Here is a 12033-nt window from a genome sequence, read left to right as displayed (position 1 = left end):
AGCAACTGAACTGCTAGGTATTTATTTATTCAAAGGATACAAAAACACAGATTTGCAGGGGGAACATTCACCCCATTGTTTATGGCTGCATTATCAACAGTAGCCAAACTATGGAAAGAGGCCAAATATCCACTGGTGGAAGAACAGATACACACAATGGAATATTACTCAGCCACCAAAAATATTGAAACCTTGCCATTTGCAATGATGTGGAAGGAGCTGGAATGTATTATGCTGAGGGAAATAAGTTAGTGAGAGAAAGGGAAATACTGTAAGATCTCCCTCATTTGTGGAATTTAAGAAAGAAAGAGAACAAATGAACATATGGGAAGGAGGAAAAAGAAAAGAAGGAGAGAGGGAAGCAAATCACAAGAGACTCTTAATGATGGAGAACAAACTGAGGGTTAACAGGGGGTGGGTTGGATGGGTGACGGGCACTGAGGAGGGTGCTTGTGATGAGCATGGGGTGTTGTAAGTAAGTAATGAATCACCGAATTCTACTCCAGAAACCCATATTGCAGTGTTTTTTCACCAGCTAAGATTTAAATTAAAAAAAAAAAAAAGAAAGAAGAAGAAGGGGGAAAAGATACATAAGGAACATATAAAGCTCAACACTCCAATAATGAATTATCCAGTTTAAAATGGGGCAGAATTATGAATAAACATTTTACCAAAGGGCTAGCTAATTCTTGAGAGACAGTGAAACAGTTCAAATTTGAGCACACCTTTCAAATGCAAACCAACTAAATCCAGAGCCCTCTTTCCAAGTGTTTCTTGCACTCTCAGTCACTTCACCCTGACCTGAATATGTCAAGTCCAGGTGCCAGGTAACTAGGAGAAGACCCTAGAAATTACCTAAATCAGGCGAAGGAAATCTGCTTACAGTTTCACAGGTGCTTTTACACAGGAACACTGTAAAGGCTCCTGTCCACATTTTCTCCTCTCACCTCCTCCTGATCCTAGTGCATCCCCAGAGATGCAACTGTCTTCTTCCCATCTTCCTGTACTATGGTGTGGCCCCTTCTTTTGGGACAGGCAGATGTAAGAAATCTGTTTCAATGTCAATTATTTCCTAATCTGTTGGCCTCACCATACCAATAAATAAATAAATTAGATAATAATAAAACCTATGTTTTAAAACACAAATATCCAGAACGGATATCTCTGTGGGCATATTGGTGTTTGCCACGGGAAAATTGGTGTTTTCCAAGGGCTGAGAGGAGGTGGAATAGGGAGTGCCTGGCTTATGGGCAGAGAGTTTACATTTGTGGTGATGAAAATGTTTTTGAACTAGATTTGGGTGGTGTACGTATAACACTATAAGTGTATTAAATCCCTCTGAGTTGTGTGGTTTAAAACGTTAATTTTATGTTATGTGAATTTTCCATAAAACAAGGAAAAGATAGAGGTGAATAGGTAACTTGAGTTCAATTCAAGGTTTGCATGTCTGGCAACCTGCAAATACACACCGCTTTCACTTCCATTTCCACCTTTGGATTATAACATCATGTACTTTGAAAACATAAAATTCTCAATGCATACTCCCTTAGATGTATATAATTTCCCTTACTGATAAAATGAGGCAATTAAGGGACTGGAAAGAAAATAGTAAAAATGTATTTATTTTTGGTCAAGATTTGGGACACAGACCCATCCAGTCACTTTTAGGTATGTATGTAAAACGTATTTTTAAAACTGTTTCTGTTAAGTCAGTCAAGAACTGCTTGAGAGAAGTATTAAAGTCATTCTTGCATATTTTGCAAATGTTCCCAAGAAGTGTAGAAAATTTGGACTTGAACTGGTTCACTCATAGGCAGTACCCTGCTACTGGTATTTCAAGACAACTCATGTTGGTTTTGGTTAAGCAACTTCTTCCTTAATATTGAAAATGTTTTAAGACATATCAGTAGCTCATTTGAAAGTGCTAGACTCAAAGGATAATGACTGCCATGCCATCCCACTGTATTTCCGGTTTTTTGGCATGTGATAAATGAAGCTTATATGTAGCATTACATTCAAAGTATTTGAATGTACTGAGCAGTCCCTGAATCTCCAATGATCATTTCAATGAGCGCAACCTAGGCCAAACACCAAGAAACATCTCTTGCACTTTGATGCTAAGATCCTCCAAACCCCCACCCCACCCCCACCCCCAGGCACAATATTCTAATGTCTCCTCTTCATTACACATATTTTCAGCCCAGAGAGAGATCAAATAAATTCATGAGTAAATTTGAGGTTTTAGTCAGATGAGGATTTTTCCCCCAGATCAAATAATGTCTCAATTCTGTATGACTAGCTTTTTAGTTTTTAGGGTTTTTGCTTGCTTGCTTGCTTGCTTGTTTTTTGTTCATTGATTGGTGTGTTTCACTGCTGGAAATTAAATATGGATATTTAAGGCTTTGAGGGGAATTTATTCACTAGTTTCATTTTGTATTTTCCCCCAAAACCTTTATATTTTAATGGAAAGGCAGGCCAGTATTTTCAAAAATTATTCGCATGAGTGTGCTTCCACATACACACGCAGCCTCTTATGACCTGCTTTTATTTCAGTTATTCATAAAATGTTTCCACAAAACATTTTCAAGCATCTGTTGGAAGGACTCATACCCTGAAGGGGTTATCAACTAAATCCCTTAGAAACAGTTCATCATTAGAGAATTCAGCATCATTTTAAAGTCTTGATGACTTCCTCTAGTATCCTTCAGGCCTACGTATGACAAAGCACAGACATTAGTTGAGAAACACGGTGATATGGTAATAATAATGAAAACAGGAGAGCAGAAGCTACATCAATATCTGTGCCTTTATTAGATGACTATGGAGATGTCTCATGACATGATGTAACAAAAAATGATGGATAAAACTATATCGAACTATTGACTCCTGTTAAAATGGAAAATATTCTTGTAAGCTCTCACTTTTCTATAAGTATGTGGTACATATGCATCTAAATATTCAAATATTTTTACTATGTTATAAGTACCACTAGTAAATTTTTTTTTCCAAGGTAATTACTTGGGGAAAAAGTATTTTTAGGTTACCATTTTGCCACATGCACATGATATTACCTTAGAGACTGAACAAATAACTGAAGACTCCCTGGGGCTCCAACTAAAATCGGATATCTTGGCATTGTATCCTCCATAAATAAACTCTTAATAAAACAACAAATATCACATCTTGCTGTCTACTCTTGATGTTTATTAAAGATTCTTAAAGTTAGTTTTTGCGCGTCAGTTTTTCCTTTGGGGCGTGCTGTTTCACCATTTGGTGAGAAGGTGGGTCAGGCTGAGTCATCTATCCCATAGCACTCTTCATATGGATAACTGTCATATTTCAGGATGGATGATAGTACCCTTCGCCGGTGTCACTAACTGTCAATATTTTGCTACATGCCTTTCTCTGTGTCTATAATACACACTTATAAATACACACATGCTAAACCTTTAGACAGCTGCAAATATGAAACTTCACTCTTAAGTACTTCAGTCTACATCCTTGAAGAAAGACATTTCCACACACCCCAGTGCTGTTTCCATTGCTATACAATTAAGTATCACTGTCTAGTATACCTAATATATCATCACTGTCTAGTATACCTAATATATCATCACTTTCTATTTGTCCTATTGGTGAAACAGTATGTCCTAAATAGTATACGATGGCCACACATGACACTTGACAGATTTGATGATAGTAGTTTATGAGTCACATATGTTCACAGACAAATGGGAGGGGCTATCAAATGCTATGTGAGGGCACATTGGGGATGGTACTCAGGAGCACAGTGAATCAACCGGCAGGGTTTGGATGGCACTTGGTTTTGTGGTGTCAAGTGGTACCTGATTCCTCAAAGAGGATGTGATTAGTTTGTTTGAGTAATTTCATGGTCTGGCAGTGATGGGAAATCTGTTAGGTTGACCAAATGACATTAAGCTGCTTTGGCTGACAGAGGAGGCGAGGAGGCTTTTGTACCGGGTGGGGGTCATATCCAGCAAGAACACAGGAACTCATGCTAGGTGCTGGAGCCCTGGTAGGCTCAAAGATGTCATAGCAGCACTTTAAATTTAATACAACACTGAGGTGCCAGTATTTAATGTGATAAACGTGGCATAGTACCGCAATGAATATTCATGTATGTTTTTCTTTGAATGTCAATTTTTCCCAATACTTTTGAATATCTATGTAGGAATTAAGTGCCAGACCCTCATGGTAACTCCAGGATTACTTGTTGATGAACATCCAAGCTGTTTGACAAGGAACATCCCCCTGTACTTTCCCACTGTAATGTTTAAGCATTCTACCACATTCTCTACAACCTCATCAACACTTGTTATTTTCTGATTTTTAAAACTGTCATTCTAGTGGTCGGAAGGGATATTGCAGTATACTTTTAAATGTTCTTCAGCAGGTTGATCTCTAGCTTCCAAGTGTTTGAATTCCTTCCAAACTTTTTCTTGTGGTTGAGTTCCAGTTTCAAAGCACTGTGGTCTGAGAAGAGGCAGGGAATAATCTCAGTCTTTTGGTATCAATTGAGCCCTGATTTGTGACTCAGTATGTAGTCTAATCTGGAGAAAGTTCCATGTGCACTCGAGAAGAATGAGCATTCTGTTGTTTTAGGGTGGAATGTTCTGTATATATCTATGAGGTCCATCTCGTCCAGTGTGTCACTCAATGCTCTTATTTCTTTATTGATTTTCTGTTTGGATGATCTGTCTGTTACTGAGAGTGGAGTGTTAAGATCCCCTACAGCTAATATATTCATATCAATATGACTCTTCATTTTAATTAACAAAAAGGCTTATGTATTTGGCTGCTCCCATATCGGGGGCATAAATATTTACAATTGTCCAAATTTCTTGGTGGATAGACCCTTTCAGAATGATGCAGTGTCCTTCTGTATCTCTGACTACAGTCTTTAGCTTAAAATCTAACTTATGCAATATGAGAATCGCTACCTCAGCTTTCTTTTGAGGCCCGTTGGTATGAATGATGGTTCTCCATCCTGTCCCTTTCAGTCTGGTTGTATCTATGGGTTCCAAATGTGCCTCTTGTAGACAGCATGTGGACGGGTCCTGTCGTTTTATCCAATTTGCAACCCTGTGTCGTTTTATGGGAGCATTTAGTCTGTTCACGTTGAGAGTGATTGTTGACAGATATGTTTTTCTTGACATCATGTTGCCTCTGAAGGCCTTGTTTATATAGATTGTCTGCGTAAATTTCTGTTCTATGTCACTCTTGGGTTCTTTCTTCTTTTATAAAGCACCCCTCTCCCCTTAATATTTCTGTAGTGCCAGCTTGGTGGTCACGTACTCTTTTAAATCTTGCCTGTCTTGGAAGCTCTTTATCTCTCCATCCATTTTGAATGTCAGTCTTGCTGGATAAAGTATTCTCAGCTGCAAGTTCTTCTCACTTAGTGCCCTCAATATGTCTTGCCAGCCCTTCTGGCTTGCCAGGTTTCTGTGGACAGGTCTGATGTTATTCTGATGGACTTCCTCTGTACATAAAGAATCTCTTTCTCCCTAGCTGCCTCAGAAGCTATTGTCTAAAATCATGATTTGTAAATTTCCCAAGCAAGTGTCTGGAGGTCTTTCTAGATTCTTTGATGTTGGTGGGTGTCCTTTCTGCCTCTAGAACATGAACGCTTGTTCCATTCCCCATATTGGGGACATTTTCATCCAGAATTTGTTCAAGTATATCTTCTAGTCTTCTCCCTTTCTCCACCCACTCAGGGATCCCAATCATTCTGATGTTGGAATATTTCATGGCATCATTTATTTCCCTAATTCTGTTTTCATGGCTCCTAAGCTGTTTGTTCCATGCCTCCTCCTGATCCTTTTTCTCTATGAGTTTGTCCTCTGGATCACTAATTCTATCTTCTGCCTCGGTTACGCTAGCTGTTAGAGTATTTAGATTAGATTGGATCTCATTGATAGCATTTTTAACTTCTGCCAGGTGGCTCTCACTTCCATCCTTTGAGATTCTACGTTGTCCCTGATGATTTTCTCCAACCTAGCCATTGCCTGGAGAACTGTTACCCTGAATTCCCTTCCTGACATACTGTTTATGTCCGTATCCAATGGTTCTGTGGGAGAGGATAGTCTCTGATTTTTTCCTATGTTGGGTGTTCCTCCTCCTAGTCAGTTTGGTGAGAAGTCATTGAGGGGATGTCTAGCTGAATATATCAATCACGATCCACGGATGGTGCACCCTGGAAAGTTTTGGAGTGATCGGAAGTCACCACCAAAAAGAAAGAAAAAGAGAGAGGGAGAGAGAGAGAGAGAGAAAGAGAGAGAGAGAGAGAGAGAGAGAGAAGGAGAAAGGAAAAAAGGGAGAATCCAGGTCAAATGGGCCCCCAAAGTAAGTTCTTTGAGGTATATAACCAAAAACGGACAAACAAAAAGACTGACCAAAGTAAATGACAAGGAAAAAAAGAAAAAGAAAAAGAAGAACCCAGCCAAAATGAACCCCAAGAATAAGATTTATATAATACCAGAACAAAAAGAAATACACAGAAACATTGACAGGAAAAAGATGGGAGGGTGACTATAAATCCTCAATGTGGGCGAGGAAGGTTATTTTGGTTCTTGCTGGGTGTATCTTGACATCTTTATTAAAGGACTCAACTTTCAAGAGATAAAGGGAAATTAAAACTGGTTTCTATATAGGGAAAGTATTGAATAGGGAAAAAGGATTACCTTGAAGCTTATATGTAAATAACAAAAAAGAAAAAGAAAAAGAAAAAGGAAAGAAAAAACACAGGTATATGTATGAAAAAAGTTCAAATTAAAGTTATTATGGAATATGTTATATTAAACTTCTAGTTATAATAGGTAAGTAGGTTAAAGAAACTTAAAGAACAAGATTCAGGAGAAGAAATTAAAAAAAAAGTTGTATCTATGAAATATACAGGTTTTAGGGCAATAGTGGGAGGTTAATATATTGGTTTTCCCTGATGTTGGGGATTTACAGTTTTATCAGGACCTGTGATGGTTGTCCTCTCGTTCTTTTGACTTCCCTTCTCGGGGAGGGGCCTGCTGCTTTCTTCTCCTATCAATCAGTCTTGCTTGAGTTGATTCGCCCTGCAGGTTTTCAAGGGCCTGGGGTCTGTGGAAAGTTTTTCAGGCTCTTGTTCTCTTGAGGTTTTTGTTCTTTGGCAGCTTTTTGCAGCTTTTTCAGGGGGTCGGAGTGAAAGAAAAAAGAATCTGTCTGATTCTGGGTGGTCCAGAACGCACAGACTCCCCCTCTGCAAACTCTGCTGAACAGTGCAACCTCCCTCAGGTTGTACACACCCCCAGCCACCACCGTCCCAGTGGCCACCCAAGGCCCCAGCTTCTCTCTGCACCCCATGCCATTAAAACCACGAGTGATATTCGAGGCGGGAGCCCGGTTCTGGTGGCTACCTCGCCAGGACTGCTGTCTGGAGTTCAGGCCCTTGGCCCAGTGCACTCTGACCCATGAGTTGTGCAGTTCCCAGAAGGCTGCTGCCAAGGGATCCTGAACAGAGATCGAGATGGATTATCTCAGGCACGGGCTGGGAACGTTCAGACCCCGTGGCTGGTCATGGAAGTCTGTGGTGCTAGAGACCGTGGGCTGGCGCCCACACCAGGCTCTCTCACACGTGGGTGGGAGTGCGCTCAGACCCCCGGTCACACAGGTGGTAGAAGCCTGCAGTTCTAGAGACTGCTGGCCAGGCTCTCTCAGTTGTGGGCAGAAGGGGCAGTGTGCCCAGTCAAGCAGTGGTGCAGGCAGTGGAAAGCGGTGAGCTCAGGAACCATGGCTCTGAGAGGCTCCACCAGACTCTCTCTGGCACAGGTGGTCATGGGCGGTTACTGGCAGTGGCTGCCTTGGGTCCGTGGACTTAGGCCCATGCCTGTGACTGCCCAATTCCATCAGTTACCCCTTAAGATCTTTTGCTCTTTTTGAGTGCTTTTAGCCAGACTCAAAGTTAATGCTGGTCTCCAAGCACAGGGCACTTTCCTAGTGGGGTATGACTTTCCAGTGGGTCACTTCTGATGGCTCCCTCCTCCTTCTGTTTATCCTCCAATATCAATCTGAGCATTCCCGCTTTGCTTTATCTCCCCACAGATGTCTTCTGCCCCCGTAGAGATCCAGAAGTACATAATCTTATGTCTCAGGCTGAGATGGTGTTCAGAGTGTTCTGGTAGATATTTAGCTCACTTTAGGGGACCAGTTGAAACAGGGTCTCCTACTTTTCTGCCATCTTGCCCCTCCCTCCTACCTTATTGATCTTTTCTATTGTCTCTTTGGTTTCTTTTTCATTGATTTCTGCTCAAACTGTTATTACCCTTTTTTTCTTACAAACTTGGGCTGGCTGGCTGGCTGGCTTGCTTGCTTGCTTCCTTCCTTCCTTTCTTTCAATAGTTCCCAGAAGTATAATATTAGGTCCTTTATTTGAAACTTTTATCTCTTGAGGTAGGCACTAGGAGCTTCCCTGTTAGAACTCTCTTGCTCTATCCCTTAAATTTGAGTACGTTAAATTTCCATTTTCACTTCCTTTTAAGTATTTTCCACTTCTCTTTTCTTTCTTCTTTGACACACTGGTTGTTCAGTAGCATGTTATTTCATCTCCACAAATTTGTGAACTTTCCAGTTTTCTTCATGTAACTAATTTCTACTTTTTTACCACTGGTGGTGGAGGGAACAATGCTTGATATGACTGAAATCTCTTAACTTTATTAAGACTTATTTTATGGCCCAGCATATGGTGAGTTTGGAAGATGTGCCATGTGCACTTGAGAAGATTGTATATGCTTTGTTTTAGGATAGAATTTTCTGTAAATGTATCTTAAGTCCATCTTGTCTAACCTGTTGTTTAAGGCCAATGTTTCCAATGATCAATCCATTGTTGTAAGTAGGGTATTAAAGTGTCTTACTATTACTGCCTTGCTATTTCTCCCTTTAAGTCTGGTAACGTGTGCTTTATATGTTTTGGTCCTCCTATGCTGGGTGCACTAGTATGTACATGTTCAACTTCTCATTGGACTGACCCCTTATCATTATGTATTGCCCTTCCTTCTCTCTTTTTAAACAAAGAAAAGAAAAAAAGTGTTGGCTTTTAAGCCCGTTTTGTCAGATGTAAGTATAGATATAAGTATTTAAGTATATACTCCAGTCCTCTAAAGGTTTCCATTTGCATGGAATATTTTTATCATCTTTTCACTTTCATTCTGTGTCTCTCCTCATACCTGTAGTGCGTCTCTTACAGGCAGTATATGGGGCCGGGGGCTCATTTTCAATCCAAACATCTTCTCTATGTTTTTTGATTGGGGAATTTAGTCCATTTACATTTAAAGTAATCATTGATTACTATGTGCCTATTTCCATTTTGTTAATTATTTTCTGGCTATTTTTGTGGTTCTCTCCTGCCATCCTCTTGCTTGCTTTCTTCATATGTTGACAATTTCCTTAGTGATGTGTTCACAACCTTTTCTCCTTTTCTTTGTGTTTTAGTGCTGGGTTTTGATTTATGGTTACAGTAGGTCTTTCACACAACAAATTATATGCATAATGATTTATTGTAGGTTGATAACATGGTACATTTGATCGCACTGTAAAGCTCAAAATTATTACTCTCATCCCTGCATGTTCAAAGATTCTTATTGGATTCTTATTGAGCCACAATGTTATATTAGTTTCAGAAGTACAGCCTAGTGATTCAATATTTTTATACATCATGAAAAAATAACCATGATAACTCTGCCACCATATAAAGTTATTACAATATTATTAACTATGTTCATTATAATATATATTTTATCCTCTTATTTTGTAATTGGGAGTTTATATCTCTTAGCCCCTTTGATCAGTTTTATCCATTCTCCTACACGCTTTTGCTTTGGCAACCACAGTTTGCTGTCTGTATTTATGAGTCTGTTTATATTTTGTTTTGTTTGTCCATGTTTTTTCAGATTCCACATAAATGAGATTGTATGGTATTAATATTTCTCTGATTGAATTCTTTTACTTTCCATCCATGTTGTTGCAAGTGGTAAGCTTCTATTCGTTTTTATGGCTAAGTAATACTCTATCTAACATATAGAGCCATAGATTTGCTAGATACATAGATAATGATAGATAGATATACAGGTATATATACAGATGATAGATAGGTATATCTATCTATCATCTAACTACCCATCATCTATCGTCTATCTATCTGTATAATGTCATTGTGTGTGTGTTTGTGTGTGTGTGTGTGTGTGTCACATCTTTTTATCCATTCAAGTATCAGTGAACATTTAGTTTATTTCTGTATCTTGGACGTTCCAAATAATGCTGAGATGAATATATAGGTGTATCTATCTTTTTGAACTAGTGTTTCCTTTCATCAGGTAAACACCAAAAAGTTGATTTTTCTAGATTGAATGGTTTTCTTTTTCCTTTCCTTTCCTTTCCTTTCCTTTCCTTTCCTTTCCTTTCCTTTCTTTCTCTCTTCTCTTCTCTTTCCTTCTCTTCTTTTCAACAATAGTCATTTTCAGCTTTAATCATGTAATTGACATAGTTTGTATACATTTATGGTGTATTACAAAACGATGTCTTGTTTTGCTTCATTGAGGAGGTTTTAGTGACCATGAAATTTAGGTATATTTTTTAACCCCGCCTCCCACAGCACTGGAGTATGCTGGACCTAGAGACAGTTTATAGGGCTGATAACTAAGGACTAATAAGCAATACAATTCCTATCCATGTTGCAGCTGTATTGTAAGGTTTCAAATGATCGATTTATATGTGTGTTGCTTTTCCTTTAACAAAAATACTATTATAATCCATGACATGATTTACAAAATTATTTTCCAATCGCTATGGCAATAAACAGTAATTGAGTTTCAATTACATAGCAGGTAAAAATTTCAACTGAATCATTACTTCAAAATACAATGTGTTGAAAACTATTGTCACAGGATAGGCACCAATGAAAAGAAATTTCTTGGCATACAACATGACCAGAACTCCTTTAAATGACTATATTAATTTTGCTTTTGTTTCCTTTGTCTTTGGAGACATATCTTGAAAGAAGTTTCTGTGGCCGATGTCAAAGAGGTTACTGCCTATGTTCTCCTCTAGGATTCTCATGGATTCCTACCTCACGTTGAGGTCTTTCATCCATTTCGAGTTTATCTTTGTGTACGGTGTAAGAGAATGGTCAAGTTTCATTCTTCTACACATAGCTGTCCAATTTCCCCAGCACCATTGATCGAAGAGACTGTCTTTTTCCCACTGTATATTTTTCTCTGCTTTTTCAGAGATTATTTGACCACAAAGTTGAGGGTCCATATCTGGGCTCTCTACTCTGTTCCACTGATCCATGTATTTGTTTTTGAACCATGAGAGTCTGTGGACTCTGAGAAACAAGATGAGAGTTTTGGAGGGGGAGGGGAGTTAGAGGTTGGGTGAGCCTGGTTGGTGGATATTATGGAGGGCACATATTGCATGGAGCACTGGGTGTGGTGCATAAACAATGAATTATGGATCATTAAAAAGAAATTTTTTAAAATGTCTGTATTATTATGAAGGAAGAGAAAGTAATGGCCACTTTGACTAAAATCTGTATTCTTCACTTGAAGAACATCTTTCTTCTAATATTTGGCAATTATTCAGATTTTTAGAAGTTATTTCTTTGCAAAAACTGAACTGTGCAGATCCAAACAATAAAACATTAACTAGCAAAACTAGTTAATATCAATAATTCTACCAATATTGAAATATAGCCCCAGTTCAGAACTTAGGTATTACACACACACACACACACACACACACACACACACACACACACGCACACACACACGGCTTAAAAGAAAAAAGTTACTTACCCACACGATAGTATCACAAATAAAACTGGAAATGATCCATTTGGTGTAACTTAACTTTGTATAGACACAAATCATTCTGTAATATGGTTATTTTCCATAAGAACTAGAAATAACTTATTAAAATACCCTTTCAAAGATGAACAATGATGCTTATGTATAGATAATTGTGAAGCACAAAAATGAATATATAGTTTAT

This window comes from Enhydra lutris, unplaced genomic scaffold (assembly GCF_002288905.1).
Source record: "Enhydra lutris kenyoni isolate GAN:26980312 unplaced genomic scaffold, ASM228890v2 scaffoldscaffold148, whole genome shotgun sequence".
NCBI lineage: Eukaryota > Metazoa > Chordata > Mammalia > Carnivora > Mustelidae > Enhydra > Enhydra lutris.
The sequence above is the reverse complement of the archived record's forward strand: the minus strand, read 5'-3'. Positions refer to the sequence as shown.